The sequence below is a fragment of the Triticum aestivum genome, chromosome 3B (assembly GCF_018294505.1).
Source record: "Triticum aestivum cultivar Chinese Spring chromosome 3B, IWGSC CS RefSeq v2.1, whole genome shotgun sequence".
NCBI lineage: Eukaryota > Viridiplantae > Streptophyta > Magnoliopsida > Poales > Poaceae > Triticum > Triticum aestivum.
In genome coordinates, this window is record NC_057801.1 from 833989110 (window position 1) to 834015897 (window position 26788).

General features: G+C 45.6%; 1 pseudogene; it reads right to left on the bottom strand.

The window, feature by feature from the left end:
- Positions 1-6162: 6162 nt before the first annotated feature.
- On the bottom strand, positions 6163-18514 carry LOC123068076 (disease resistance protein Pik-2-like; annotated as a pseudogene).
- Positions 18515-26788: the final 8274 nt, after the last annotated feature.

Here is a 26788-nt window from a genome sequence, read left to right on the forward strand (position 1 = left end):
TCCCGCGCCCAGCTGCGGCCGACCGGCGCGGACTCCAGCGCGGACCCATCCAGCCAGGAGGGAGCAGGATCCGGTGCAAATCCGAGTGGCCCCGCGCAATCATGGGCTCATGATGAGCCGACTGGTGCGCCTGGATCTTCTGTGGATGCTGCAATCGCTCCGTCAACTACTGAAGCCACAGAGGATCCGGTGCGGCTGGCGGGCGAATCTGCCTCGGGATCGCTCGCTGGAACTCCTGTGCGCGACTCCTCCGGATCTTCTGCACCGGCTAACTCTGCAGCACAGTCTCGCGGCTCACACGGTTGCAAAAAGGTGTAACTCAACCTCTTAATTATAAACATATGAGCAAATATGGTCTTGTTTGTTCTACAAATGCACATGCTGAACCAAGAACTTTGGATGAGGCATTTGGAGATGAAAAATGGAGAAAAGCAATGATGGAAGAGTCACAAGATGTTCTGGAAGAAGAGGTGTACATGAAACAGCCTCCTGGGTTTGAGAGTAAGTCTAATCCCTCGTTTGTGTGCAAACTTGATAAAGCACTCTATGGCTTGAAGCAAGCACCAAGAGCATGGTACTCACGTCTTAGTCACAAGATGCAATCACTTGGTTTTGTTCCTTCCAAGTCAGATACCTCACTGTTTATTTACAATAAGCTCAACACATGCATATTTGTTCTCATCTACGTTGATGATATTATTGTTACAAGTTCATCTAGTGAGGCCATTGCATCATTGTTGAAGGATTTAAGTGCAGAATTTGCTCTCAAGGATCTTGGAGATTTGCATTTCTTTCTTGGGATTGAAGTGAAGAAACACAAGGATGGACTTCACCTCTCTCAAGAGAAATATGTAACTGATGTGGTAAGAAAGGCAGGTCTGCAAGGTTGTAAACCATCCTTCACTCCATTGTCCAGCTCAGAAAAATTATCTCTCACAGAAGGGCAACTCTTGAATCAAGAGGACAGTACAAAGTAAGGAGCTTAGTAGGTGCACTTCAGTACTTGACTTTAACAAGGCCTGATATTTCTTTTGCTGTTAACAAGGTATGTCAGTTTTTGCATGCTCCTACCACTGTGCATTGGACTGCTGCAAAACGCATTGTCAGATATGTCAAACATACCTTGAGCATTGGTCTTAGTTTCAGCAAGTCATCCTAAACTCTTGTTAGTGCCTTCTCTGACTCTGATTGGGCAGGCTGTCTGGATGACAGACGCTCTACTGGTGGATTTGCAATATTTTTTGGACCAAACTTGATTTCGTGGTGTGCAAGGAAGCAGGCCACGGTGTCTCGATCTAACACAGAAGCAGAGTATAAGGCATTAGCAAATGCCACAGCTGAAATCATATGGGTTCAATCAATGTTAAAGGAACTTGGTATACGAAGCTCACAAGCTCCATGTCTCTGGTGTGATAATCTTGGTGCCACCTACTTGTCTGCAAATCCAGACTTTCATGCCAGAACAAAGCACATAGAGATAGACTTTCACTTTGTGAGAGAAAGAGTTGCACGGAAAAACTTGATATTCGGTTCATTCATTCCAGAGATCAAGTTGCAGATGGGTTTACTATAAGGCCCTGCCTATGCGGAACTTTGAAGAATTTAAGCATAATCTCAACCTGATGAAGTTGTGATTAAGGGGGAGTGTTAAACATCATTATGTGTCACGTTATATGCGGCAGGAGATATATGATTCGGTGCATGCTAGAGATAAGTCCAGGAGGTAGTTTGCATAGAGATCTTCTTGTGACCATCTTCCTTTCTTGTCTCCCAAGATGTATCTTAGATCTCTCTTATCTCTTTCTTTTTCTTGACCGCATGTACAAGCCGGTTGGCTCGGCTCCCCTGCTATATATAAACATCACGTCGCCCTCGACTAGGGCAAGACGTTTTCCGCTCGCACAGATATATCCTGGACCATCAAGTCCAAGATGCAGCTGCATATATATGTATTGTCTGAGAATACATGTATAGCACACAACCATGAGTACGTGTTTCAGCAGGTTCTGACTGAAACCATACCCAAGGAAAGATATAGTTGGTACACTATTTGGAACGGGAAATGCCTAAATCAGGTGTCAGAGAATTCTTGGCATATGAATGTTGTTGGTAGATGAAAGCATGACCGGTAGGGCGTGGTGTGGCGTTGTACTCTCACCTCCCCTTGTTCTTCTTTGGTAGCGTATAGTCTCTATGTAGTACCGAAATCTCAGGATCTGCTTTGTAAGAGGACTACCTCTCCACTTTGTATCGTTCGGCCGTGTATTTTGGTTATTGCTTTATCTATAAAGCGGGCTGCGAGCCTATTTCGAGTGATGAAAGCACGACAACACATACTATATACTTTGTCCAAACATGGTTTCTGCTCTGTTCACAAATGATGTCACAGGAAATTTGTATAGGTACTAATGTAGCATCAAAGTTTACGCTGGAAAAAGCATGCACTCAAGGAACGGACAGTCAGTTACACGTGAAAGAAATACTCCCTCCGTTCCTAAATAATTGTCTTTCTACAGATTTCAATAAGTGACTACATACGGAAAAAAATGAGTGAATCTACACTTTAAAAAATGTCTACATACATCATTATGTTGTAGTCCATTTGAGATGGCTAGAAAGACAAGTATTTGGGAACGGAGGGAGTATTTCATACCAGTTTTTGGGTTGTGGTACTAGTCATGCAGTTACCAATTAACTTTGATTCTTTGGTGTGTGCTGTTGCCATTATCTAAATAGTTGACTAAATATACCATCTAGTGTGGTACTAGTAATCGGTAACACCGAAAGAATGAAAATCAAAGACCTTCTAGAGCAATGGATCCAGCTCAAGCGGTAGTCTCTCTATCTGAATTCTGAAAGGATGGTTGGATATTCTGCCGAAATGTGACAGTAATATACGTAGAAGCAAACCGACGAATGGTAGGCAGGGAGGTTGTTTGGATGTCTTGACGATTGCGCAGGTTTCAGATTAGTCAGTGGTTTCAGAGGTAGACTGACGTACGTGTTCCGGCCTAAGGATTTTGGCGACCTGGGTATTCCTCCCCCTCCCGACCCCCGCGCCGCCCCTCCAGGGCGTCTCAGGGGCGAAACCCTAGATCGCGATAGAGTCCTCCCCCTCCCGTCTCCCTCCCCCTCGCCGCCGCCTGAGGCCGCTGCCGGGCAAGCCCGGGGCGCCGCCGAGGAAGGTGGCGGCGGGGCATCTGCTGCTCTGCTTTTCGCAGGGAACCACGGGATCTGGGGCGGCGGCCTCGGTCGGAGTGGCGCCACCGGCTCTGCGGCGAGCGGTGGCGCAGGCGTGGTGGCGGTGTCCCTGGCCGTGAGGACGGTGGGGATCCGTTGGGCGTGGACCTTGCGCGGTCCTGGCGGCCGGCGGCACTAGATCTGGCGTTCCCTGATTTCCCCGACGCGGTGCGATCCCTCCCCTCCGGGCCTGGGTCGGCATTCTTCTTCGATCTTCGGTCTCCGTGCTGCGGGTGGGGTGGTGGTGTGGAGCCAAACCAGGAGAAATCCATGGCCGGCCATGGCTGGCCGCGACGGCGGCGGCGCCCGAGGGCACCGTTCTTCCTCCTTGGAGGCGTTTGTCAGGTCTGACTCCCTCCACCCGCCCTCCTCTAGCCTCCCGGGTGAAAGCCCTAACCTCGGTGGGCGGCGGCGGCGCTCTCGGCGTCGTACTCCTTCTTGAAGGCGCCGCCTTTGGGAGCTGTTTGGTTGGTGTGCGCTGTTGGGGTGCATTCGGCGACGTCAGTGGTGTGTCTTCTTCGTCCAAGCTTGGTGCTATCCCTCCTCTGCAGCCGGGCCATGGGCAATTCTGCTTGTGGGAAGCTTTGGCGGCTCGTCGGGATGCGGGGATCCTCTCTATGTGGCCATCCTCCGGCGACAACCATTCTAGTTCTAGGTGGAGCATTCTATCTTCCGACGGTGCGGCGCCTTTCGAGCCAGGCGAGGAGGTTGTGGCCTTCTTCGGAGATGGAATTGGATGGTTGTGCCGTGCCGGGGTCCATAGCTGTTTGGTGACCACACTCCCTGTGATGCCGATCATCCCCTTCTCCTCGATGCCAGCTTGGTCTAGCTCCCTGGTGCTTCGGTCTCGGAGGAGGGCCTCGATGTCTGCAGCTGTGTGCTTATCTGTTTTATCTTCTAGCTTGTAGCTTTGAGGCTAGTTAGCTGCTTACCAGCGTCTATGTATCTTACCGTGTTGTTTTTCTTTCTTTGGTTCTTGTGAGCTGTAATCCTGGCCGGTTGATGGCTTTGTTAATTCAAAGCCGGGCTAGGCTCGAGCCCCATCTCGGGCTCGGTTGATGCCTTTTCTCTAAAAAAAAGGATTTTGGCGACCTGGGTATCCCTCATCTTCATCGGCAGAGCAGAGCAGAGCTCTTGGACTTGGTTGGGTGTGGCACTTTGGGTCAGTTACTCATACGTGTAGCTGCCAACCAACAGGAACATGTCTTCATTCCACACCTCCCGATGTCTTGTCCTGTCCTGGTGATGCTATCTGCTGCCATCTTCTCGCAGCCTGCCTGCCTATGACGGACATACAACTTGTCAAGCTGAGGAACAATTATCTCCACCAATGCTGTTAATGCTGGCCGTGCCAACCTGAAACCAGAGTGGACAGACACATAATTCATCTCCAACCTGAAACCCGCAATTGATCGAATGCTAGTGTTGATAAGTGTAGTAGTGGAGGCAGTTTGGTAGCACTTGCTCTGTTTCCTAAAACATCAGACGACAAATTACAATCGGCTCAACTGCACTCAAACGAACAAACATCAGTTACGGAATGTTATTCCAATTTTTTTCTCACAAATGCTCGGATTTGCTTTCAAATTCGTGATATATATTTTTCAAAATCAATGAACTTTTCTTCAAAATTACGAACTTTTATTTAAAAAAATTGAACTTTTTCCAAATTGCACGAACTATTTTTCATGTTAGATGAACATTTTCAAATTCAATGAAGTTTTTTTCAAAATTCATGGACTTTTGTTTTTTTTCCAAAATTGATAAGATTTATTTCCATCTGATTAACTTTTTTTCAAATCGATGAACTTTTTCAAATTCTGTGACTTGTTTTTCAAAATTGATGAGCTTATTTTAGTATTGTCTGAACATTTTTTTCAAAATTTATAAACTTTTTCCCATTGGATGAACTCTTTTCAAATTGGTGAACATTTTTCAAAATGTGATGATTTATTTTCAAAACCGACGAACCTTTTCAATTTTTTCTGACTCTTTTGCAAAATTGTTGAACTTTTTTGAAAATTGATGAGCTTTTTTAGAATTTTGCGAACTTTTTTGAATTCCCTTATTTCAGAAAAAGATTTTTCAAAAAGTCAAGCATGGACCGGTCAACCTTGATTATTCAGCCGAGAAACCCAGGGATTTTTTTTTTAGTGAACCAGCGAACAGAGCAATTGTCGAGCGAAGCGAACCACTCGTGTTGGGCAGGCCCATGAGGGGTAGCACGCGGGCGCCATTTCTCCTAACCTAACAGGAGCTCCCAAGTCGTTGGTGGCTGAATGTTCTAAAAAAAAGTCGTTGGTGGCTGAATGAGTCGCCAAATGTTTGGGTTACGGATGAATTGGCAGGGCTGCGGAGGGCAAAATCCAAACGGCCCCTAAAGACCCATCTAGTGAGAGAGTAATCGATCAAGCTCAGGCTCAAGCTCAAGCGCACTAGTCTTCTATCTGAAAGGAAAGGATGGTTGGATATATATTCTGCCGAAATGTGACAGTAGTACGTGGTACTCCCTCCGTTCGGAATTATTTGTTTCGGAAATAGATGTAACTAGAACTATTTAGTTCTAAATACATCTATTTCCGAGACAAGTAATTCCGAACGGAGAGAGTAATATACAAGGAAACCGACGCGTGGTAGGCAAAGCTAGCATTCCTTGGTCCAGCTGTTGCCGTCGAGGTCAAACGGACTATGATCAGCCACTCATCTACGCGTGGTTATGCTATCTGCTCGGAGCCTGCCTATGATGGGGAACCATTATCATCTGCTACCACGGTGACTACACAAAGGGAACGAACAGCTTTCACATGCAGTTGATTACACAAAATGAGTCTTCTGTAGGCGGTAATACGTACTCCCTCCGTTCGGAATTACTTGTCTCGGAAATGAATGTATCTAGAAAAGGGGGAGTTGAATACAGCACAGCTACTCCAGAAGACTCCAACTCTTCAGAACGGGCTTGTTTTCATTCTCTGCCAGCTGGCCTTGCAGGTCGTACACAAACTTAGGCGCCCAGTCCGATCTCTCCAGCATAAGTTCCTTTAGGCTTGGGAGATATGCTAACCCACAGAACAAACCAATACTAGGACTCCATATGCCATTATAAAACTGCAGCAACTCAAGCTTAGGGGCTGCTCCATCTTCAAATCCCACCGACCTGAGGTTTCCTATCCAGTCCAGCTGCAGCACCTTCAGGCTCGGGAATGCCTCCCGATGGAAACCGAAATGGACCTCTTCACCAGCGAACGAGTGTTTCAATAGACGTAGGGTGGCCAGGTTTGGTAGATTCCCAAGGACTTGTATGGCCGCATCATGCTCCCATATCCTCGACCGCTCTAGCTTCAGCTTCACGAGATTTTTTAGGCCCTGGATCCACTCCGGCAGCTCAACCAGATTTCCTATCAACTTGAGGCTCTGCAGGTTTTCTGGAGGTGAGGACAGCCCATCCAAGCAGCCTGATAAACCTGTCCTCCATCCGTCGGAGTGCAGTGACAATGATTCCAGGCTGCTGAGATGAGAAATTGCTGAACACAACTCTTGACTGTTTCTCTTGCTGATGCCTGTCATTCCTAACTTGCGCAACCGGGTGAGCTTTTTTATATCTTGTAGAACAGCCTTCCCCACTGAGACGTCCACGGTACGCAGTGTGTGCAGGGCCTTCAGTTTCCTAATCCCTCTTGGCACTTCAACACTACCTCGATTTCGTGCTCCTGCCGCAAAATAAGGTAATATGCTGCAACAGAACACAGTGCATACATCACGCCTGTTAAGTTGTGCATGATTTTCAAGTTCAAGATGCTTTGCCAGATAATTAGGTGCACAACATGACACACAACAAGCGCATTAGTGACTGCTCATCTGCTGCATCATATAAAGGCCAATTTGCCTCTCCTATGTTTCTAGCAAGAATGTGTTGCATCTTCACAAGCTTGGTGATGGCCCTTGGTAGCTTCACTATGCTCGTACCAGAAATATCTAGTGTCTGGAGTTGTCTCAGGTTCCCTAATGAATTTGGCAGGTGAAATATATCAGCATGTCCCGCTAGAGAAAGATATCTAAGATGTACAATCTTCCCAATGTGCTGAAGGTGATGATCAACCAGATCCCACTTGCCTTCCAAATCCAGCACTCTTAGCAACCTCATCTTATCAGAAATGTAAAACGGCCTCCAATTTCCATACACTGTCAAGGATCGCACACGGGACAAGTCTACTATATTCTCAAACTCACACTGGTCCCCCTTCCAATTGCTGCTTATAGCAAGATGTCGCACTGTGCCTTGGTTGTTTAAGCTGCACCCTTCCTCCAATGTGAAAACAAGATTCTCCTCCATAGACTTTGAGATGGCAATTTCACGAATGAGATCATGGACATGGCAGGAGTCAATTCCTTTCCTGCTATAAATTGACTGTTGAGATGGCATAATCATGCTCCTGCTTATAAGTTCCATGAAGTAACCGTCCAATACTTCCTCCATAGACTTGCCACGCACCTCACTTGAGTAACCCTCTGCAATCCACCGACGCACTAAGCGTCTCCGCAGAATCATGTAGTCTTCAGGAAAGATGGCAAGATACAAGAAACAAGCCTTGAGGTGATAGGGTAAACCATCGTAGCTTTTCATAAGGACTGCTTTTATGATCTCAAGTTCTGGATTCATCTCCAACTCAGCACTGATATGCTCATTCAATTTTCTCCATTCAAAAGCAGTTTTTGGTTGGCTTGCCAACAAGCCACAAATGGTGACTAGTGCAAGGGGAAGTCCTCTGCACTTCTTCAATATCAGTTTTGCATGTTCAACCAACTCCGGATATTGCTCATCCAAATTTATGGTCTCCTTAAATACCTGAAATCCATATCAATCATGTCATGTAGCACTACAAGAAATCATATAAGCACTACTGTGATTGTCTAACACCTTTGGTTAGTTAATAGGCTTCTCCCTCATCCATCTTTTTCACTTAGTACATCATCACTTTTCTTCCCTAAAAATATTTCCCTCCCACCTAGAAACGTACGCATGGTGCAATGGTGATTTACTTCGTCCAATCCTACTCTGTAATTGGGGCTTTCATCAAAATAAAGCCAGACAACATGCCTACTATCTAAAAAAATTAACCCATTGAAAACAACTGCTGTTTTTGAACAAACCAAAAACTCATGCAAAATAAAAATTCTGAATGTAAAAATAAATGTAATATATTCGAGAGAAACTAAATGTAACAACTCATATGGCCTGCTGTATTTTCTCTATACTTGTCAACTGCATTTGCAGGATGGAAAACTTGCCTTAGCCTTCTTAGTGGTACGTCTGTAGCGCCTGAATTTCAAAGGAGCTTCATATGAAACATTTTCATTTTTACAAAGTACGTCAAAAAAAATCCCACATACATATGCATGCACGCCGAAGCATGCCAATGTTTTGGATGATATACTTGAGCTTGTCAGCCATTTATGAGTTTCAAAGACAAGATTTTTTTTCCTTCTAATCAGATGTATTGCCCAGTTACTATAATTCTTAGGTCCGATCAAATAGGTTATCTCATTATATATCCATATGATATTCTGTCCCATCAGCACTCTTGTAGTAAACTAGGAATATAGAGGTTAATAGCGGTGTTGCCATGCTACAAGCACAATGTTTTAACATTATAAATAATCATACTCTAGGACCCTTGTTTCTCTGTTCAATAAAAGCATAGTTCGGTTAAAGATTCTTTCAATTCATGCATGGTTAGCATGGCAGGAGATATGGAAATATGCTTGATTTCAAGAAATGAAAATATCAGGATGCTCCAAATTATCAATTTGTACTTTAAAGATGTATGGTTTTCCTTTTATGTAAATATATAAATATAATATAGTTTATTATAACATATACTATTTATAGATTTTCTATAAACTCCCATATCAATGCGAGAAAAAGCAGAATTGCGAACCATCTAAATTCAAATCTAGATTAAGAGAGTGGCTTGATTTAAAGAGACTGAGCCAAATACAGCCGATGAGACACTGAGTAAAGTTTCTTACAAGCAGATCGAATGTTCTTCCATGATTACTGAAGCATGTGTTTTTATTGCGGTAGATCCGAGTGGATTAAAAATGTTGAAGTATTCACAAGAAAAAAGACGGACCTTTGTTTCCACCTCTACTGTCTTACTTCTTTGTTGTTCGCTAGCGAAATAGGGATATCCTACTTCACTTTGACAGCAACGAAATCTACAGATAATTTGATTGGGCCTAACTATAACTATACAAATTATCATGTCTCCACATTATTGTAATCGTAGTTTATGTATTCCAAAGCTTTTTGTATTTATATGTACTCCCTCTGTAAAGAAATATAAGAGCGTTTATGTCACTATCTTGTACTGTAGTTCTTTACAAAGGGAGTTTTATTCTAGCTATTGCATAAGATTTCAAACGAATGTCAATTTCAATTTTCTAGTGGACATAAAGATATTGTTTGTGAAGTTTAAAGCAGTTTAGCATTCACAGAAATAAACAAATTTGCCCTTTAAAAAAGAAATATACAAATTGACAATATTTATTCTGTAACTATAATAGAAATAAGAGGTTGAGGCATTGGGTATGACACTACTTCATTTGTACCTTTTTGGTGAAGAGGGCACATGTGTCATCAGAGCCAAGATGGTTGAGCTTGTATATGTTTCTTTCATCCTTTGAGCAGTGCTTGGCAATATTCTCTTGCCTTGTGGTGACTATTATGCAGTTTCTGGCCAATAGTCTTTTATAGCATCCCACTCTAGTATGGACCACAGATCATCAAGAACAAGCAAATATTTCTGTTCGATGTGATTTTGCACCAACGAAGAGAAGTGAAATACTTTTTTTCTCCTATGTGACTAACCTTCGTAATTGGCTTTGGATTGTGAAGGTTACTTCTTTCAAAGTGCAGAAATAACCTGAGGATGGAAAATATGTATACGTACATGCACATGCATCCACTAACCCAACGTTCCAACCTTGAATCAGCTTTACGTGCATGCATGCATGTGAGTTCGTGCACGTACTATCTAATGTATACCAGCACTAGCTACTCGGTGGTATAGTCTTACACGTATGCAGGCTTACTTGTTGGTAGGCCAAACCCACGTCTATGCTGCACACACGGGAAAACATACAACATATGTATCTCTTTGAGTACCCGTATACCGGCGCCCTGGCCGGCGCGTATTTATACATCTCCGAATACCCGCACTTTCGCGTGAGAAGATATTTGCTAGGTATCTGGCGTCTTGTTTTTGCAGAAGTGTGCGCCAAGAAAAATAATGAAAGGATAAGCAGGGAAGATAGATCGATTGGTTGCAATCCATATCTCTTCCGTGAAAATCGGAACGAGACGGCGGACACGGCGTGCAGCGCCCAAGCCCTCGCTCCCTATAAATACCATATCATCACATCCATCCCAGGGGGAGAGGGGGCGCACACAAGCGGCCGTCAGGCCCACAAACGCGCGCCCGCGGCAGCCGCCGCAGGGCTGCGCACATGAGACGCGCATAGCTGGCCACCTCGATCGATTGGAGGACACACGCGTACGGCTGGCCGCCGGCAGGCTGTCCACACGCAGCCGGCCGCCAGGTCGCCCACACATGCACGAGGCAGCCGGCCGCTCATGCACACGGCCACGTCCTGCAGATCCATCCATAGATCAATTATGCTCAGCCTTCCTCTTATCTCTCCACTTAATACATCTTGAGATCCATCACCCATGGAGATGGAGACCGGTGCAAGACAATGGTGTTGCACACGGTGTTACCATTGTGATTAGAGGCGGACAGGTGAACAGGTGTTGCACACGACCTTGCCGTTGTGATTAGAGGTGGACAGGTCTTTTCTCTCACCACTGATGAACAGGTCATGTGCATGACGTCTTGCAAGTGGAGACGAACAGGTCCTGCAAGGGAGGGAAATGAGATTATGAGCACGGCGTGCAACCCTATCCGGCCATGACCGGAGAGATGAGAAAAATTCCATCTCTCACTCTATTATACAGGTTACCCTTGTGGGAGATGAACAGATTTTCCACGTGGCGGCGACACCGCTGAGGGAAAGTCAATGAGATCGGGAGAGGCCGGTACCAGAGAAGACGCCCCGGGTAAACACATACACAAGAAAAACCACAAAGAGAAGGGGAAGAGCCACGTGCCACGGCGGCGGCGAGTACGGCGGCCTCGTTCGGCGGTGCACGTGCACCAGACCGGCGAGAGGACGCCGCCGCGGCGGCGGCAGCAGCGACACCCGTCCAAGCTCGAAGATGCGCCGGCGGCGACGGCAAGACCGCCGCGTCAGCGTAAAGTCAAGCTAGCTCTTTACACGAGCGTTTGATCGAAGACATCTTGCGTTGCATGGCACATGCATATAAGGGCACGTATAATTCCTTTCCTAATGATTCTTCTTTTATTCTTAATTAGCAAACGTCGAAGATGGAGATCCGAAGGACATCGCGAGATCGCATCCAGGAGGGCGAGGAGACGCGCCAGCATCGGCCGCGTCGAGAGGCGCCCAGCAGAGACGCACACGGAGAGATTGAAGAAGGGAAGAGGCAGCGCCTACACGCGCCGACGAAGGCCGCGGGCATCGCGCCTACATCGTAGCTGGGGACAGACGCGGACGACGCGCCGGCGTCTGCACAACGCCGTACTGCAGCGACCACAGACATCCTCTGGCGAATATACAGCGCCACACGCTACATCAGCAATCACACACAAGCATTCTTCTTTGTCAACGACATGCCTATATAGCTAACCTCATCACTGTTTCATCTCTTATTTCAGCCCCAGGGAGGAGCGACAACAGAGTTCCCCCCACATCCAGAAGAAACATAGAGCTCGCAGATGTACGCGTTCGATGGAGGCCGGGGGACGGAAGACGAAGAGGAGATGCGCCCTTGCGGCAGCATCGATGAGATCGGGACAGACGCACGGGGAGAGAGACGCCACAAGCCTGCCGCCCTTCACCAGCGCACACATCCATCCATCAGGAGATCCATCCATTCACCAACGCACACATCCATCCATCAATAGATTCATCCATCAGTCAGCATGCATCAAGCACAAAACCGTCTCGTCGGCCAAGGGAGCCTCCGAATCGATATGACTCGATTGGGAGCAGCCGGAGCTGTCCAACAACGAAGCCCAGGTGTTAGCCCCGATGTTCTATCATGTCGGCGTACAGGTCCACGGCGAACAGGACCATGCTAAACAGGTGCATCGCGGACGGTACACCGACATACAGGTCAATGGCGAACAGATCACAGGCACAGGTTTTGCACCACGTTCTTGGAGGAGACGGTGCGACGAAGCCGGAGCTCGCTGACGGCGCAGCCCGAGACTCGCCTTTACCATCACGGGGTACAGGTCCTTGGTGGAACCAGTAGCCACAACGATGTATCTAAGACCGGTTCCTCCTTCATGAGGTATGCGGCCCCGACGAACGGGTCGCCGGCGATAGGTCTAGAGGCGCATCCACCATAGTGAACAGGTCCTTGGCGCATATGTCCATGGCGATACAAGTCACCGGCGTACAGGTCTTTTGCCATGCTTTCTTGAAGTGGACGACATTCGCGGAAACAGTGCTCATGATGATTCACCCAAGACCGGTCCCTCCTTGGGGAGGCGCACCTACCATGTCGAATAGGTCCTTGGCGTACAGGTTCGTAGCGTCGCCGGTGCACAGGTCACACTTTCGCGTAGCACCAGCCCAAGGCGACGCGGCCTCTACAACGCCACCTTTCCACGGCCTCGTGAGGCGGCCCCCATTGTCTTGGTGGACCGCCGAATAATCGGCGTCTAGCCGAGACGAGGCGCCAACCACCCCGGCCACGTCCATGTGAGCGTGCGTTAGTTTTTACACCGACGCCGGTCTCCCCAAACCATTACTCCCGCAAGGTGTAGCCCCTTGAACACCCTGATGAAGTAACCGGTCGTCGAGAAGTCTAAGCCGAGCGCGACCCATGCCACCCCGACAACAAATACTCCAACGCCGCCAAGACCGACGGGGCACGACGGTCTGAGATCTACATCGACGAGCTCGCACTGTCGTCATCTTCAAGCAACGCCGCCACACGGCGACACTCGAATCTACTCCGACTTCTACGTCAACACACTCCCCAAAACCCCGTCCAAGCTCCGACAAGGTGAAGCCACTTCACCGACATGTCTTCTTCCGATGAAGCTATCCAATCTTGCCGGGCACCGATGAGGCGAAGGCAAGACACACCGTGTCCGACACTGACGAGGCAAACACCACCAGGCCGGGCGTCGACGAGGCGCAGGCCGACCATCTATCTAAGCTGACGAGGCTAGACATCTTTATCATCGGATATCGACAAGCCGGAGGGATGTGACTAAGCATCGCTGGAGCGACGGATGTACCGCTCCACTCTTCTATTCCACCACATCATCACCATCATCTACACCGAGCACTTGGAGAAGACGAGACTTGAAGACGACGACCATTGCAGCAGCTTAATCGGAGGTGGTCTGTGGCTCCGGCTCGCGGACGTAATTAATCGGGAGCCTTCCGAGGCCCCGTGAACCAGAACCTCACAATCGCCGAAGTCATATTGGCCGAGCTAGCAGGCCGTTGAGTGCTTATGTAAAGGGATCATGTAATTTGTTTTCTCCCACGAGAGATTAATAAAGTACAAGTTTCCCTATGTTTTTCTTTGTGTACTCAGTACACTGGCAGGCCCGCATATTTATTTCCCGTGGCGCGTAGAGAGATAATAACACGATATCCATCGTAGTTTGTTATTATTTTTCGTGTCAAACAAAATGGCACGCCCGGTGGGACGTGGTTCTCCTCCCATCTTTGCTGCGCAATAATGGTCGTCGAATTCATAGTCAAGCTCTTCTCCAACAACATGAGATGGTGGCACTCCATGAGTGCAATTTTAATTTGCCTCATAACCGTCAAGCCTTCGGAGGCCAAGTTCCTGTCCCTAGCTGTTGCTAATTGTCTGGGGGCAATTCCTTTCTCCTAGGGCATGGAGGTGACGTCTATACATAAAGGCGTACCTAGGGAGCAGGGGGCATACTCTGTCTTCAAACGACGTCGTCAGGCTGAAGGAGTGCAGCTTGCCGGCACTTCTGGACCTACGTCAGGTCGGCACCGATGAGAAGCGGCCGCGTCGGGCCGCTGAACCACACCTTGCCGGTGTACTCTCGGCTCCTATGTCGGGGCCTCCGGCTGCCGGGGCAATTCCTCTAGTGTGGCCATTGTCTCCATTCGAGTGAGGATGTTCTTGTGTGTAGAGATGTTAACACCAGCAGAGGCTTCAAATGGGATGGACCTTTCTTCCTTTGAATTCCTTCCTTCCTGAGAAACCTAAACACAAGGACACAATTAATGCTTATAAAAGGAGTGTATTATGCTTAAATTTTAGATCCACTTTCATATATATTATATGATTAGCGGAGTATATACAAAATGTACAATAAGATTATCCAGTTAGTATAGTAAGTGTGGGAGTACATTCTCTCAGCAGTAAGAAATACTCCCTCAGTCCGGAAATACTTATCCGAGAAATGGATACGTCCAGATACATCCATTTCTCCGACAAGCATTTCCGATGGAGGGAGTACTATATAGTCATGGTAGCATGTACTCCCACGCCTCATACACCTAACAGAACTGCATGAGAAATATTCACTACCATATACCCTTTTTTACAACATATCCTTTTATGCTAGTATATTGCGATGGATTTGTAATGTGAAGTTTGCTTTGGGTATCTCATGATAATTACGAGAATATATCCAAAGTGATAAAATAGTATCACGAAGTCATTGAACTAGTATAATTTGTGGTGGAAGTACCTACTTGGCTACTCCCAGGAAAGATTTTGGGTTTCGTTTTGCAGAATTTAGCGCCCTTGAACGAAATGGACGAATTTCGGAATTTTGGAATTTTTTTAGAGAATCTCAAACGGAATGAAAAATCAAAAAATTGAATTTCCGAACCAAAAAATAACGAAATTTGAATGAAAATTTATCGAAATTTGACAAAAGACCTTGAAATCAAGAAAATGGATAGATCCAACAACGCCGAGGTTGCTCGAGCATACGGCAACGACGACCCCCAAATCCCGAGCATCGGTCACCTTTGCTTGTGCGCTGCGCGACAACTACTCAAGGTGTGTCGCTCTGCGGGTTGCATACATGATGTTCGCGGATGGGAAAGAGGAATGCTTGTGCACGCGATTCATAGGAGAACTTGAACAAGGAGGAGGATGGCCGAGGCAGCGCTGCCCTCTCTCCCTTTGCTCATGAGCCTTTAGCCTCCATGCGAAGAAGGGGTGAGGGAGAAACGAAAACTAGGGCATCTGGAAGCTACGTTCCAAAATTTTATACCAGGGGTGCCATTTGTGGGCTATTGTCAATTGGGCTGGGCCAGAAACTTAAAACAGGCCGAATTTTTTGGCCGGTATACAATTTTACCGGGCCTGAGCGAGATCGACGAATTTCGCCCGGAATGTGAAATCTCGGATGAAATCCGAATCCCTGCTCCCAGTCCCATGAGTACAAATATTTTTGCTACATAACTTTGCAGTTTTCTTTGACTACATTGTAGGGATGTGAATCCCCTATTGTAGCTATGTTTGATTCAGTGCAAAGGGCACATTATTAATGTTAGTTGGATTGGATTGCGGTGGATTAAGTTAGCCTAGTGAAAGCCTTTAACCAACATAAACCAGGCATACGTGAAATCATCAGAATGGTGGATAAGCTAAGTCAATAGAATTAACTCTCCATAATTAAAAAAATTGTTACTCTTCGCAAGCAAACCTCGTCACCGAAACTATCCACAACTCGCCGAAACCTATGACCTTATGCATGCAGCTGCACTATCAGTCAGGAAGCTCGCTGCCAATGGACCTGGCTAGATCAGCCGCCCCGCCTGGTATGTGCCAATGACTTGGTCGATGTCCATGCAGCCTGCGCGGCCTACCCAAGGCCAGAAGAGCTTCAAGCCATAGGCACTATGGACAGGCAGGGAAGAAGCAAAAATGCTTCCCTCGCCGGACCCGCAACTGCCAACCAATGTCAGCACCGTATCTGGCCACCACCACCAGAGCGCTGGGGGGGGGGGGGGGGGGAGGGGGCACAACCACCTACTAGAAAAGCTCAAGGGGCACTACAGCCAGAAAGAGAAGCTCGCCACCCAGCGAGGTAAGGAGAAGGTGGTGGCTTTAGGAAAGTAAGAGCCCCCCCCCCCCCCCCCCCCCCTGCCCGTGGGGTGCCGCTTGGGAGAGCAGTACAGGTGCGTGCCAACTCAAAAAAACATGCAATCTAGTTAAACTGTTATTTAGGCTAAACTTTAGGTGCTGAAATGTAATTTAGGCTAATCTGTTAGTTGCCAAACACAAAATGTAGGGGTAAGCTAACATGGCAAGGTTAGGATCAATTGGCCAACCTAAAGGCCATTTTCATGGCAACCTTGAGGTAAGTGTTTTGTTATGCAACTCAAAGAACCAATGGCAACGTTTCTCATTATGTGCTATGACCTACATCATCTCTCTACTGCAGTCTCCACGGCTCTAGCCCCCAAGCAGTGGCACGAGTGGCCCCCACTTATGGCGGTTCTACTTTGGGCTTTTCCCCATAGTATGCTTGCTTTCATTCGTGTCCAAGAGGATGGAGAGAATATAATTAATGGAAGAAGAATGTGGTTGCTGACCAATGGCCCCTAGATAAGTATAGGAAGCCAAATAATTCCATGTCAGAGTTTGGGACTTGATCTAGAAAATGAATGTAGTATGAGGTATAGTTGTAACTACGGAAATTATTTGCATGGTCAACATTGGATCTAAGGCTAAGGCAGAAGACCTGCAACAGGGTGATGGGTAAGGAGGAGGGAGGTGTAGAAACATCAAATGGAGCCAATTATCTACATCATCCTTGATACATTAAGGTTACTATACATGTCAGCACAAGTGAAATGTAATCAATCCTATAAATTTTTCTCAGGAAAAAGATTAAAACATACAATTATTTTTAAGTAAACTATGTAGAATGGTTATTTAACCTAAAACTTTAATGACAACACAAGTCCAAGTTTAGTTGAGACACTTAACAGAAATAACAACAAGAGGAGTTTTTTCAGCACTTCAAAAAAATACCTTTGTGTAGAACGCATAAAGAGACTGGTCAGAAAATAACTTCTTATGCACTAAAGCTTCTTCCTCTGCTCCTATGCATAAGCTTGCAACTCCAACTTGCTCAGTGGATACTATGATTCGGCTTCCTTTTTTGTTGTTTGGGAAACATGTTTTAATGCAATCCCACTCTTCAATGGTGTGTAAGTCATTGAGTACAATTAGATAACTCTGGTCATTCAAAAACCTCTTGAACTCATAAACCAAGCTATCTTCCTCTGTCTTCTGCATCAAGAATCTCTTGAACACATGAGCCAAACCGTCTTCTTTCGTTGTTGCCATCATCTTCAAAACTTGTGCTCCAATAGTTGTTCTTCCTTCTCCTGTCCCTTGAAGAGAATTAACATAGATTTGTGTAACAATGCTTTGAATGAAATCCGTCTGGTTGAATGGATGCATCAATGTGATCCAAGCACAACAATCAAAATTCTTGTGTATCATGGGGTCTTCATAGGCACTTTTGATGACGGATATCTCCCCCAGTTCACTAATACTTGTGCCCCACAATGCAGTCACTCGAAGCGCATCATCCTTGCAATTGATCAACTCGACCAGATCCAATTTTGCTTTCTGCCGCCGCAGCCTTGCATCCTCGGCAGCAGACATCGTCGCACTGGAGCTGATAGGCTGCCCAATAGCAGAGGTGGGTATGGAGCTAGAGCCCTTGATGAGGTGATACCGTTGGTTCCTCTGGCTGACCTCCTCCACCTTGGCTCTGAGCTCCTTCAATCTGGTTAGCGACATAATGCCGGGCTAGCACCTTGCGAGAGAGGCACCACCAAGATTGCTTCTCAAGACGGACAGCGAAGTCCAGGAGGCAGTCCTCGACAGCATAGGACACATCGCGGACTTGCTTCACCCAGATCTTCACCACCATGTTGTTATCCCGCTCGTCATGCGCCGCCATCAGGAAACCTTGCATCATCTCGAGCTCATCCGAAATGAAGGAGTGGTCACGCTGGACGCCGAGCTGCAGAGCCACCTCCTCAGCCACGGCCGACTGGGCGTAGTTGAGCGCCCCGCTCAACACGGACTTGCTGATGCTGATGGCCGTCGCCTCCATTTACTGAATGTTTGTGCGGGTCAATCGGTTGTGTACTGCAAACTGATGATGCTGGGTGTAAACGTCTGTGCTTGAGCTAAATCTGAAGAGGTAAATAATGAGGGAGGAAACAGAGCAGCATACCTGGTGTGTCGAGGCCACGGCCGCGACCAAGACGAAGGATGTGGCGGTGAAATCCAAGAGAGTGCCTCGGAGCCCTCAGCCTCGACACCAGTGTTCTCCCTCCAAAACGACCAATCTTGAGAAATCTGCCGGGCGAATCAGAGAGATAATTTAGTACTTATACAAACACGGAGTTGCCGATGCTGCATTTACTAGTGTAGATGTTTGTGTGGATCAATTGGTTGTGTACTGCAAAGTGATGCTAGTATGTGCTTGAGCTAAATCTTAGGAGGCACTGTACATAACAAGAGAGGAAACAGAGCATACCTGGTGTTGCCGACGCCACGGCGGCGACCAAGATGAAGGCTGTGGGGGTGTGAATTCCAAGACGGTGAACACAGCCTCAACACCAGCGTTCTCCTTCCAAAACGGCCAATCTTGAGAGATCCGCCGGCCGAATCAGAGACACAATATGCAAGTCACAAACTAGGAAAGATCCACCAGCAAGCAGAGAGCAGACTAAGAAAGAGTAGTTACCAGGAGGAAGGGATGCTGGCTGCGTGAGATTTGGGAAGGAAGTGGTGTGGAAAGGATACGAGATAAGCCGGGCCATGGAATGAGGTTCCTTTCTTCTTGCCGCCGCGTCCGTCCTCCAGCGATCGAAGAGGAGCGTGAAAAGAAGATTCTTTTCTTGTTGCCGCAGCAGCAGCAGCATACGCATCTTCATGGTGGCTTTGCCTGCCTTGGCGATTGGGTAAAGAGTGATTGGGTTCGACTGCAGGGGCAGCTCGGCAACGGCGGAGGAGTGGAGCAGCAGCAAGAATCGCCGGCCGCGGAGGGACGGGGAACCCCAGGCTTCCGTTGGGCTACAGAGAAAAGAAAGAGAAGATGAGTCCATTATCGATCTGCAAAATGGGCTTTGGGTTCTTATTGGGCTGGCACAGTGCACATCTTTTTTAATTTTTTTTGTGTAAAAACACATGTTTTTTTTTCATTTTCCATCTCTTTTTTTTGCAAGAAAGGGAGATTTCATTTCAGAATATAGGGGTATACTGTTGAGTCGACCAACCTGAGCAAATCAAAAGTGCCGCACGCTGGTTTGATCTTATAAGATTTGTTGAGGAATGGCTCACCCTATTTCGAGACCGTTGAATCCTCGCAAGCTTAAACTCTCTTGCTGATGTGAAATGCCTCTTTGCTTCTTGAACAATGCTTGAGTATCTGGTCATATTCTTTCGTGATGCTCGCAGCATTAACAAGGTTGCGGCGCAGTCCTTCCATGTGTGTGGAGACGTGCATTTCCCGGATCTAATGGTTCCCTATGTTTAAGAAGACTCCTTAATTTGTAGTGACAAATAGTAATAAACCAATGGCAGAGACCAGTGGCATTTGTCACGAATTTGTCTTGAAAAAGATCGGAATTGTATGCATCCAAGCAAGGGGGTATCTCTTGTGTCTTGTATGTTGTGATCAAAATTCAAGTATAGAGATAAAGACTAATAACTTCTGACGAGCGGAGCGGAGCTCCGGCCGGAGGATCCTGCTGGCTTGTCTCCCTTGGCGATTGGGTTAAGAGGGATTCGATTCTTCCAGTCTAGTTGATGGCCTGGGGGAGGAGAGGGATTGATTGGATTGGGTTCGAATGGACTTGCAGCGGGCAGCTCGGTAATGGCGCATGCCAGGCACATCAGTCCACCGTAGACTAATGTATGTAATCTTGGAGATCCAGCTGTTGCCGTTGAGATCCACGGCCTGTGTCAAACAAACTATGATCAGCCGCCACCACCGCCGCGTCTTGATGGTTCAATGAAACCCGCAGGAACACATCCGCCTCACCTCCAAGTTAGAGTATGAAGTATGAAACAGACCATGAACATCTCTTCCGCGTCTTCATGATGGTTCTGCAGTTTCAGTTTCAGGTTAGTGGAATCTCACAGCCTATGACATACAACTCCTAAAGCCGGCTAAATAATAAATAATGCTGGAAATGCTGACCTGAGAGCAGAGTGGACTTGCTCTGTTTCCTAAAATAAAACATGCTCTGTTTCCTATCATAAAACATGAAATTTTACTCCTGACCAAACTGTGCTCAGAGAGTCACTAAGGACGAACAAATCGACCAACGCCATTTGCTCTTACAAACAAAAAGGGAGTAGCTGCTCACGCATGTAGTTGGTGATACTGTGACTGATTCCTCACTGAAGGAGATACATGAAAGGTTATCATCTACTCCTATGTGAGTTACAGCTATGGTGCATTCCTTGGAACAGGAAAGGTTAAATTAAGTGTCACGGAATTCTTGGCTCACAAACGAAAGCACGGCAATACATATATAATCTAGCCAAATATGCATGGTTTCTGCTCTAGGCAGGCTGTATGCACGGAAACAGTTTTCCAAAGGAGGAGCCGTGCACCATCATCCATCAACACAACAGCGAGGAAAGAAAAACTCTGAATATAGATCCTGCTGCTTCGTAGCTTGCCATAGTGATGGTGAGACGTCATGACTTCCCATGGTGATGGTGCTTCGTCTTGACAGCTCGCTAATCTCTGCGAAAGGCATTTCTCCATGTCTTGGGCTTCAGAAGACTAGGCTCTGTTCACAAATGATGTCACAGGAAATTCGTAAGAAGTAATGCAGGATCAGAGATTACACTAATGCAGTGAAGGAACGAAAAAGAATAGATGTAAACTCCAATGTTGGTTGTCACAAAACAGAGAGCCTCCTCATTTACAAAAAAACAGAGAGCCTCCTCGTTCTTGCCACCAACCCAGCAGACAGGCATACTCAAAGCCTAGTACTGATTAACAAGGACAATCAACTCCGTTATTTGATGCTCCAGTGACAGCTCGCCGTCCGATCAGAGGTGGGACCCCCGTCGCCTGTTTGGTCTTCTGCTGCTGCCGGCGACCCGTCCATCCGGCAGCCGCAAGTTCAGTTTCAGTTAGTTCAGTTAGTTCTGCTGCCATGGCAGCGATTTCTAGTAGTGTCCTTTCTATCCGTTTCGACAGTTAGCAGATAGCAAGATTACCTCGAGAGTTAAACAGCTAGGCCCGGGTCCTGCGCCGTACCGATTCGTTCGTGGGATGGCACGAGCATTGTGGATCATAGTGGCACAAAGTCAGGTAGCCACGAGCCCCGTTCCCTTCGTTGTATTGTAACCTGAATAAATTCTCTGAGAAAAGAACAGAAAAGCTGTGGCAAGTTTGCGCAGGCAAAACCTCGTCTCCCACCTCGGTTCATTGCTTGTCCATCATCTTCATTCCCAACATGTACCGTACTTATGACAGTCCAAGCATTGTGTTGTGCTTCAGTTGTAATTGCTATAGCTGCCGTGCAGATCTGAACGGCAACATATATATTCTGAGAAATAAAATAATTACAACATTTGTCACCAAAAGGTTCAGGATGCAGAACATGCCTAGGCACCGAGAACTGAAGAATGCATGTGTAACACACAACCATGACGAGTTGCAGGTTGTGTACTCACACATAACTTTCTATGGTCGTATGTGTTTAAAACAGTTCCACCAAGGAGCCACACACAATCAACACAAGAAGAAGAAAGCTATGTAGCTAGAGCAATCCATCCAGCTCAAGTAGTGGCATGCATATGCTGAAAGGATGATTGGATTTTTTTGCTAAAATGGTATGCGACACACTAACTAACAGAGAAGGAAACTGACACATGTGCAGGCAGACCAATGTGATCTTGGAGTACTTGGGGGCAAAGATAAAGGAGGCTTGATGTTGGAGATCCAACTGTTGCCGTTGATGTCCACGACTTGTGTCGAACCATGATCAAATCAGCCGCGGCTGCCCTGTCTTGATGGTTCTGCACTTGATGATTGGTTAATGAAACCCAGAGGAACATACCTTCCTCGCCTCCATCAGTGTCTCACTCACAGCTCCTCAAGCTTACTAAACAATAATAATGCTGGAAATGCCCAATATTGTAGAAGATGAGGTAGTGGTGGCTGCATTGAAGAGTTTAGCCCAAAATAAGAGAATTAGTGCTCTTTGCCTTGAACAACATGAAAAGGGGCTATTTCCTGATTATGCTGCAATAAAAGCTAGAGTTTTGCAAGAAGATGAATCTTTGCCAATTGATAAAATTGGCGAGCAAAAGTATGGTCTTACAACAATGCATATACCTTCACCTAGTACTACATCACATTATACACCCCCTACACAATTGCAAAATTTCGGCACGACCCGTGTATCATTGCCGAAAGAATCTAGAAGCATTGGGGGGCAATCATATCCGGAGTGGGCTGAAATTGAGAAAAAGCTTAAAGCTAATTTTGCCGCTCACCGCCAGAAACAAATAGAAAATGAATTGGCTCAGATAAAAGAAGCATTGCCAGTTGGTAGTATCAATGAAAAGAAGGATGATTCGGAACTTGAAAGCATTTCGGCTGAAAAAGCCGAATCAAGTAGTATATATTTCAAATCCATCAAATCCAAAGAGGCAAGCGTTATTGAGAAAGGGCATGGCAAGTATAGCAAAACAACCATGCTTGATTTTTCGGAAGTTAATGGAACCTACTTCCTGCCCTATGAGTTCCGTGCCATTGACAAGCCTCAAGGACAAGAACAAGTAGCCGAACAAAGTTCGGCTGACATGGATCTTCAAAGCAATGATGCACGGAATCAAGAAAAAGATGATGACAAGGTGTTGGGGAGCCATACAAAGACGGAGCAAGATGTTCTTCAAGTGGCACCACCATCATGCTCTCCCAACATATTTGAAGAGGTATGCATAGTGAGTAATTTACCTATTTTCAGATTTGGTCGCAACTTCATTATTGAAGCATCTATAAGAAATATTCTCATAAGTAATTTTGAAAGACCAATGAAGAAGGGTAATTTACTTGATAGCAATAAAATTGTTATGGAACATATCGGTCAACCCATTGCGCCATTTATAAAGACCGATAATGACTTATTGTTACAGCCAAAGCTTTCCCCATTGCTTTATCTGAAGTTCATATCTAGTTGGGTAGCTTTGCTTATTTCGTACTTGGCTTGCACTTGGTCTCAACTGAGACATGTATGTTTTAAATATCTTCGTTTCAGAAATTTAAAGCGAAGGTTAAAATATTTTGGGAAAATCGATGCTAGTATAGTTTCTTATTTAAGGACATCGGAAAATGAATGCGAAAGAGAATTCATAGCCGAATGGGAAGATGTCAAATCTGAACCATTCGTTTGCTTAACTCCAAAGCCGTTCTCACAAAAAGATCGGCTAGAAAACAAAAGGTATACCTTTGATTCAAGCATGTGTGATCAAATATTTGATTTGTTGCTAAAAAATAATTACATAAGAATTCTTGATCACCATGTCAAGCCATCAATCCAAGGATGAATGTATTGTAGGTTGCATGATTCGTTCAAGCATAGTTTGAGGATTGCAATATGTTTCGTCAAATAGTTAAATCGGCCATTGAAAAAGGATGATTGAAGTTTGTTGAAACACCAAGAGATGACCAGTCTATTTCGATTGGTCCCGATGGCAAAAAGTTTTTGCATCGGCTGCTTCAAGCCGATCCATTTAAAGAGAATGTAAAAGCTGCAGGTGATGGGATCAGGCTTTCAAGTAAAGAAGTTGTTGAAGAGCATAACGAGCATAATCTTGAGGTCGAGAGTTCCATCGAAGCTACAATGGAGACGCCAAGGACTGGGGGGCAGCAAGCAAATCCAATGATCGATGAAAGCAAACCAAAAGAAAACAAAGGCCGGAATAAGCGCAAGTGTAAGAGATCAAAAATCACCTTCGCTGAACTATTGGATAAATATCAAAAGAAGAGTGAAGAGAAGAATGCTTATCGGCCAAATCATGCAAAGAAACCAAGATCTCCCCCAAGGCACAAATATGAGGATTGGTATTGGCAAAATGATAATTTTAATGCAACATATTCATATCCTTATTTTGGGCCGCCAATGCCAATGTCGTGGATGCCTCCCTATGCTCATACAGATACATATTCATCATGGGACAGGTATGATACAAGGGCACATTCTCCATCTTATTCTAGACCATCTCACCAATACTATGCAGCTCCAAGGAGATCAACATTTGAACAATCACGCGTCAAAGACCGTTTCAATCATAAGGAATCGGTCCAGAGCTCAAGGAAGAAGAAAGAGGTGGTAAAGCAAGTTTACCGCGTGAAAAGAGATGGTCGTAAGTGTGCTGCTTCAGAATTGATCTCAAATAACAAAGATCCAATTAAAGTGTTGACATTGGCTACAAAAGGCAAAGAAGTGAAGCAATCAATTGATAAAAATCAGAGTGCCAAATCTGAAGAAAAGAAGTTGAGAGTGCACAAAGCCAAAAAAGAATTGCCATTGGTCAAAACAGAATCACAGCCGAGATGCCCACTCGGCTTATCATATTGGCAAAAGAAGAAATTACAAAATCTTAGTGCACAAGAGCTGAAAAAGAAGAACATGGCATGGGTTCCCAAGAAGATCAATCAAGACAAAAATGATGTGCATGCTTCTATTGCAACAAGTACAATAAAAGTGAAGAAGGAAAAGAATGAAAGCAACAAACAATTAAGCCGAAGGTGCGCATCACAACATCAAAATCTTTGGTTAGCACATCATCCATTTTCTTCAACCATGCCGTTAATACCTTTGCCATGGAATTCATCCCTAGGTATGATCAATTACCCTCCATGGATTTATTTTGATCCATGGATGCAACATAATTTTCTATATCATGAGAGGGTATTACCAAATCACTATACATTTGGTTAGTTTCATTTTTGTTGCGAATACAAAGGGGCCGAAATATTTTATTCCTATTTTATTTGTTTATTTCGGCTATACATGCTTTAGTGGGTGAATTCTACATGGACCTCATGGTAATGGCCGATACTTAACTATCGTCCAAAGAAACTATCTGATCATGGCCGGTGTGGAATTCTAACATCGTCCTTAGTTCAATTGGAGACCGAGACAAGGTACATGTTAAGTGATATTAGCATTGTCTCTCTAGTACTATGGAGATTATATTTTGATGGTTCAATTCGTAGCAATGGCCAAAGTGTTGGTGTTGTTTATATATCTCCTTATGGTACTATTTTTGAAGCCTTATGTCGCTTAGAACATTTTTATGCACGGTTAATCAAAGCCGAATATGAATTGTTATTCGGATTGAATCTTTTACTTGCTATAGGTGCTATACATATTGAGGCTTGCGGTGATTCGTTATGAGTAGTGCAACAAATATCCAAGGGTTATCAATGTTTTGACGAATCACTTATAATTTATCTTGAGGCAAGTCTAGATGTAACATCCTCCTTGGGTTGCTTTGAAATTATTCCCACATCTAGACATGACGATTCAAGAGAGTTGGTGCAGCAGGCATCCGGCTACTATGTTAATCATGGTGTATTGCATTTCTATCAATAGCCGATGCTTTGTCTCGTCAGCAGAGTTAAGGCCGAACCGAAGTCCACCTCTTCGGCCACTAATGAAATTTTTATGCAGGCGAAAGCAACGATTTGAGAAAGTTCATTGTTGATTTCTTGCAAAGTCCTAGCAAAAGGGTGAACAATATGGTCCGGAGGATGACCCTGAGATACATATCTATGGAACTTCATCATCGGATTGTTAACAAAGTTGAGAAGGTTTCACCCAAGTTTACATCAAGGATTCAAACAAATAATGAACGATTTATATTTATCACCCTAAGCACATGCAAAGTGGCCGATGAAGTGTTGACATCGTCCTTAGAACCAACACAGTACAAGTTATTTTTCGGCACGCTACCATTGCCGAAAAACAGGGGGGCATGTGTTGACACTCAAAAATGGCATGATCGCGAAGAGTGACATAATGGGATGAGGCTAAAATTATGAGTTCATGTCACCATTTGATGGCCCTCTTCAAGATGATCGAAATAAATATGAAGATGGACCAAAACGGAGCTCAAGTACAAAAGATATGACAATTTTGGAGATACCCGTGTTGACACCAAATTAAAGAATGGCATGAAACCTAATTAAGACGGCCTCTGATGGAAAAAGTTACAACTGCAAAGTTGTGCGTCTCGTCGAAACGGTGGATTTTGATATAAAAATCGTCTTAATCCGAGGTCGTATGCAACCTGTGGAGGCAAAACAAAGTCAGGAACAGAAGCTGCAGAGTCATTTCGGACCGATCGAGTTGATTTGATCGGTGAGACCGAGTT